The sequence below is a fragment of the Myotis davidii genome, unplaced genomic scaffold, assembly GCF_000327345.1.
Source record: "Myotis davidii unplaced genomic scaffold, ASM32734v1 scaffold1113, whole genome shotgun sequence".
NCBI classification, from domain to species: domain Eukaryota; kingdom Metazoa; phylum Chordata; class Mammalia; order Chiroptera; family Vespertilionidae; genus Myotis; species Myotis davidii.
In genome coordinates, this window is record NW_006284942.1 from 398322 (window position 1) to 404321 (window position 6000).

Consider the following 6000-nt stretch of genomic DNA (forward strand, 5'->3'; position numbering starts at 1 on the left):
CCCCACTTCCATTAAGTAATGATTGAGCACCTACTGTGTACCACGTACTGTCCTAGGCACTGTGGGTACCGTGATGAATGGGTCAGATTCTGTACTGATGTCACAGAACTCCTGGCTGCCAGAGTAGAGAGATCCCAGCAAGATGCTCAAGGCTCAGCTTGGAGCTCCTGCCTCTTCTTTCAAAGTCGAGGTATAATTCACACACCACAAAATTCACCTTTTAACGTGTGCAATTTGTGGTCTTAGTGTATTCACAGGGTTGTATAACCATTACTACTAAGTCCAGAAACTTGTTATCACCCCCCAAAGGGAACCTGTACGTAACCATTGATAGTCTCTCCCATTCTCCTCTCCTTCGCTCCTAGCAATCACTAATCTACTTTCTATCTTTATGAATTTATCTATTCTGGACATTTCATATCAATGAAATCATACCACCTGTGACCTTTTGTGTGTGGCTTCTTTCACTTAGCATGTTTTCAAGGTTCATTTATGCTGTAGCATGTATTTCATTCCTTTTCATGGCCGAATAATATTCCGCTGTATGAAAAGAACACATTCTATATATTCATTATTTATCGAGGGACATTTGGGTTGTTTCTACTTTGGGGCTACTCTAAATAATGCTGCTATTAATATCTGTGTACAAGTTTTCGTGTGGACACATGTCTTCATTCTTCTTGCAAAAGAATGGAATTGCTGGGTCATATGGTCACTCTGTATTTACTTTTTGAGGAACCACCAGACTGTTTCCAAAGCAGCTGCACCATTTTACATTCCCACCAGCAGTGCATGATGGTTCCAACGTCCCCACATCTTCGCCAGCACTTGTTAGTGTCTGACCCCTCTCCTTCTCGAATGGGCCCTGGAGAGAGGCACCCTGGGAAGAGCAAGGCCTGGCTCCCTGGCCTGGGCATATGACTTAGAGGGAAACTGAGGTCTTCCTTGCCCACCCTCCACCATGGGTGAGTCATCACCCGGGACCCTGGGGTGAACTGCTTGGGCTGCACCAGCCACTGCAGAAGCCATCATTAGACTTGACTGAGTCCCCACCCCCAGCCCCAGGCAGCTAGGCTTCCCTGGAAGCAGCTATTTCTGGCTGTTTCTGCTCAGGGAGGAGCAGTGGTGGGTGGAAAATTTGAAATTGCTCAGTGGGGTGATTTTGAAGTGCAGTGCATTAAGGACTCAGGACAACCTTGACTTGAGAGGAGAATAAAGGGGCTGCTTTTTGAGAGTGCTGGCCCTTCTGGCATTGTCCCCGACAGCACCTGGGGACAGGAAGGGGGGAAGGGTGGGCCTGAGAGCTGGCTTGACCAGGCTGCAGATGCAGACCCCACAAAGTGCTGGGCAAAGCAGCCGTGGTACCTGAGGAAAGGGAAGAAATGGGGTCAGTGTGGTCAGGATTTTCCATGGAGGAGGTGCTGCCCAGTGGATGGATGTGGCAGCTGGAAGCAGGTCACCAGAGTCCTTGGAATCAGGGTAGGACGGATGTAGTCTGCCCAGAATGGAGAAGCAGCAGGAAGACAAACAGAGAAGTGTTGGAGCTTGGGCTCCGCAGGCAGTCCCAGATGCCACTCATTTGCCATAGGACCTCAGACTAAGTGTTGACCTCAGCATCCCCATCTGCAAAGACTGACAGGGTTGTTGCAACGGCCGTTAGCGGTTATTGTCTTTATTATCATGTAATGGTCTAGAACAGTGGTTGCCAACCGGTGGTCCACGGACCACTGGTGGTCTGTGAGGTCCGAAAGGTTGGCGACTGCTGGGCTAGAACACTGAACTACAGGCAGTGCTCTTGACCTTTCTTTTAGCTTTTTGCCACTTCTGTGCCTCTCTTCACACTGACATCTGCATCTCATTCTGCACTTCCCATTGCTGCCCGTCCTTTGCTAAAATTCAGCCTTTGCAGGCAGCCAGGTCTGGGTTCAAATCCCAGCATTGCCATTCTCAGCCTCTTGCCCCTGGGCAAGTCATTCACATGTTCAAACCTGAGCCTCAGTTTTTCCTAAATTGGAGCAATAATAGCCGTTAATTAATAATAGCAGGTGATTGACCGTCATAACTGGATTAGGAGGACTCATGGATTTGATGGCTATCAAGCACTTAGCACCATCCTGGCACACAGTTAGTGGTGGGTGGTACAAAGAACAACCGAGGGCACAGGGCAGGGGGAGTGAGGACTGGGACCTGGGCAAGAAGAAAATGACAGGTGCCTGGGCCTGGGAGTGGGACAGAAGGACTCCTCCGGTCAGCTGCCGGGTCTGGCAGCATTGACAATGCAGGTGCAGGGAGGGTATTTGCTGCTCATATGTACAAAATCCATTCTAGTTCCTTTTCCATCTTTGAGGCTTCATGGTGGGCACTGGTCACACCAGTCAAGGAGATAGACATGTTCCTGCCCTCACGGAGCCCCCAAAACTAAACAAATAATTATGTAATTCTTATATACTAATGATCACCCTGTCGTTACAAACTGAGAGGCACTGCTATGAAGCAGAAATGCAAGGTACTGTGGGAGAGAATAACTCGGGCAACTCAATTGAGATTGGGGTGATCAGCAAAGGCCTCTCAGAGGAGATGCCATTTTGGCTGGAATCTGAAGGATGAGGAGGAGATTGCTGGCTTAAGAATGGGAAGAGAGTGTGTGTGTGGAAAGGCCTTGACGAGCTCAGTTTTTTGTTTCGTTTTCGGAAATGAAAAAAGCCGTTGTAATGGAATCAGTGAGTGACTGGGGAGAGAGGTGGGGGCTGAGGAGAGGCAGGGACTTGCAGTGCCTTGGAGGCCACTTGCTGGGAGCAGGAGCCAGGTGGGAAGGGAAGTGCGAAGGGGAAGGGAGGAGGGCTTAGTGGGTGGGAACCCCACGAACATGACTGTGCAAGTCACATGGCCTGGAGGCAGCAGCTCAACCCCAGGGTGCCCCCAGCAGGTGTAGTTTGCCCAAGGTCCACCCCAGGGGCAGACACCTGTCTTGCTGTCCCCATTCCCCCAAGGTAGGAGCGGGAACCACACTTGTGGCTACACTGACCAGCTGGAGGTCAGGCAGTCTACTCTCTGGGGCAGAGTGGGGCAGGTTGCAAAGAAAACACAAGCTTGTCAGCAGTGATTTCTCCCAGCCAAGGCAGCCACCATCAGCTTCCTGCAGAGATGGGCCTGCTCAGCTTCACTCTCTACAGCTGGAGATGGAGGGGAGCAGATGGCCCTGCTTGGCCCAGATTCCAGCCAGATTGCCAGGGAGGTGTGGGCAGAGCGATGGGTTGGCGCCAGGAGCTGGAATACACAGGAGGAGAGCGGGAGCCACCTCTTTGCCATTGCTGTGGGGTCTTGCCTCTATGGGGGACGGGGGGAGTGGAGACATCGACTGTGGCTTCACTGTGGTCCTTGAATCAGCAGCTGCTCAGAGTCCCCTGGAGAGAGATGGCCTCTGTCTTTTCCAACCACACTGAGAGCTCTTGGGAAATGCAAGATGTCAGTGGTTATATTCCCAGCTCCCAGCACAGGGTGGGGCCAGGCAGGAGTGCAGTGGATGTGTTTATTTCTAAAAAAATTGATAGTAATAGCTCTCAGATGTTGTATTACTTAATCCTCATAGCAACCCCACAAAGGAGGTGCTGTGTGACCCCATTTTACAGATGAGGACACTGAGGCACAGAGAGGAAGAATAACTCGCCTGAAGCCAAAACTAAGCAAATGCCTGAGAACAGATGGGTCACTCTGCCAAACTGATGGCCAAGCCTGGGAGCTGGGGCTTTGGGGGCAGGGAGCAGTCCTGAGGATGGACAGCTAGAAGAAGTGGTAGATGATCCTGTCTGAGGGGCAGAGCATGCCCTCTCTTCGTGTTCCCTGAGCCTCAGTCGACCCCTTAGACCAGCGGTTCTCAACCTGTGGGTTGCGACCCCTTTGGGGGTCGAACGACCCTTTCACAGGGGTCGCCTAAGACCATCCTGCATATCAGATATTTACATTACAATTCATAACAGTAGCAAAATTACAGTTATGACGTAGAAATGAAAATAATTTTATGGTTGGGGGTCACAACATGAGGAACTGGATTTAAAGGGCCAGAAGGTTGAGAACCACTGCCTTAGACCCTGCCCAGCCAGTTTCCTCCACTGTGTAAGGTGCTCAGTGAGCAAGCGATGAGTCTGGAGAGGTAGGGAGACAGGCTGGCTGGGTCGGGCTGAGCAGGCTGCGCACTGCACAGCTCCAGAGCAAGCAGTCCACATGCCGATTGCATAATTCCCCTGGAGTTATGCAAGGTGGTAGCCCTGTGGGCAGGACCACACCATGCAGGACCCAGAAGACCAGGGTCTGCAAGCCTTTTGTGTAAGGGCAGGAGAGTGAATATTTTAGGCTGTGTGGGCCATAGGTCTCTGTGGCCACTCAGCTCTTCTGTTGTGGGAAGAAGGCGGTCATAGGCAATATGTAAATGAATGCGTGCAGATGTGTTCCAATAAAACTTAATTTACAGAACCGGGCTGCTTGCCAGATTTGGTGCGTGGGCCATAGTTTGATGACCCCAGTGAAGGCCACAGAAGGATTCTGAATTTCATTCTAAGACCCACGTGAAGCCTCAAGAGCAGGGGTGGGCAAACTTTTTGACTCGAGGGCCACAATGGGTTCTTAAACTGGACCGGAGGCCCGGAACAAAAGCATGGATGGAGTGTTTGTGTGAACTAATATAAATTCAAAGTAAACATCATTACATAAAAGGATAGGGTCTTTTTTTTCAATAGTTTTATTCATTTCAAACGGGCGGGATCCGGCCTGAGGGCCGTAGTTTGCCCACGGCTGCACAAGAGGGATTCGAGGAGAGAGTGAGAGGAAGCAAATTTACAATTAATATGGCCCTGAAAGACCAGTGCAGTGTTTTTTTGTTATTCTGTTTCTGAATCTGTAGTCCCTTCTATCTACAAGAAGAGGGACCTGGGGATTCGAGGGCCTCTGAAGCTTAAGAAGGAGAGGTTATTGCTGTCCATTCTCCAGCCACCCTCCTCCCCACGCCAGCTCTCAGCACAGGTCTGGCACTCAGCAGGCCTCCAGCAATGTTGGTTCCTATTCCTGGCCTCAGGGGCAGAGTGGAGCAGCCCTGTGCTCATCAGCCTGGGTTTTGAAATCAGAAGGTTTGATTTCTTGCACTTGGCCGCGTTTGGCTGTGAGCTGCACTTTCCTGACCCTCCGTCTCCTCCTCTTCTCCGTAAGGGGAACAGTGAGACGTGAATCCATGAAAGAGAGAGGTTCTGCAGTGCCCTGGTGCATAGGCAGGGCTCGGGAGGAAGACACTGTTGATAGGATAACCATGTTTCTTGGTAAACCCCGGAGGCAGCAGAGCCTGATCATGCCTGGGTGGTGAGGTCTTTGCTTCAGGACCTGTGTACAGAGCCAGGCTCTGAGCCAGCGCAGAAGTGGAACCACTGAGGGAACCTTGGCTCACGGGTAGTAAGGGCTCCTTAGAGATGGAGTGAGTAGTCCCACCTCTTGGGCTGAAAATAACTGCCTGACGTTGGAGTAATTACATGTCTTGGGCTCCCACTCAGCACAGAGAACACCCCAATAATTACCGTGTACACAGGCTCCTTTTGGCAGCTGAACCTTAATGTCTGCCTCAAAGAGCATCTCCTGGACAGGAAGCCTGGTCCACCCCCAACCCCATGGGATGTGAACCTTGCTTCGGGTGAATAGGACCTTCTTGGACAGGGACATAACAGCCACCTCTACTCTCCAAAGGGCATCGCCAGGCCCAGGGCACCCTTCTGGCCCATGGACAGGCTGGGCCTTAGTGATCAGTGGCTTTGCCATAATCTCCTCTCATGGCCCTTAGGCTGGGACCAGCTACCAGGTCATCTACGATTGCAGGAGGGCCTCACGGACTGCAGCCATCTGGGGTCGGCACCAGAGGGTGGCCTGCTTGGCTCAGAGATGGAGAGCCTGTGTCCTTGGATGAGCTAGGGGGCTGCTGATTAGGTCAGGGTCCTGGGAGAGTTGTTGAGGATTTACTGTGTC

The 6000-nt window shown here is 51.4% G+C and overlaps 1 protein-coding gene across 1 annotated transcript in view; it reads left to right on the top strand.

Moving 5' to 3' along the window:
* The window catches only part of PPP1R16B (protein phosphatase 1 regulatory subunit 16B), a gene marked incomplete at its 5' end in the record, with an annotated part of 72547 nt that overhangs the window by 45604 nt on the left and 20943 nt on the right, over nt 1-6000 (top strand). The gene's annotated exons all lie outside the window — the stretch shown is intronic.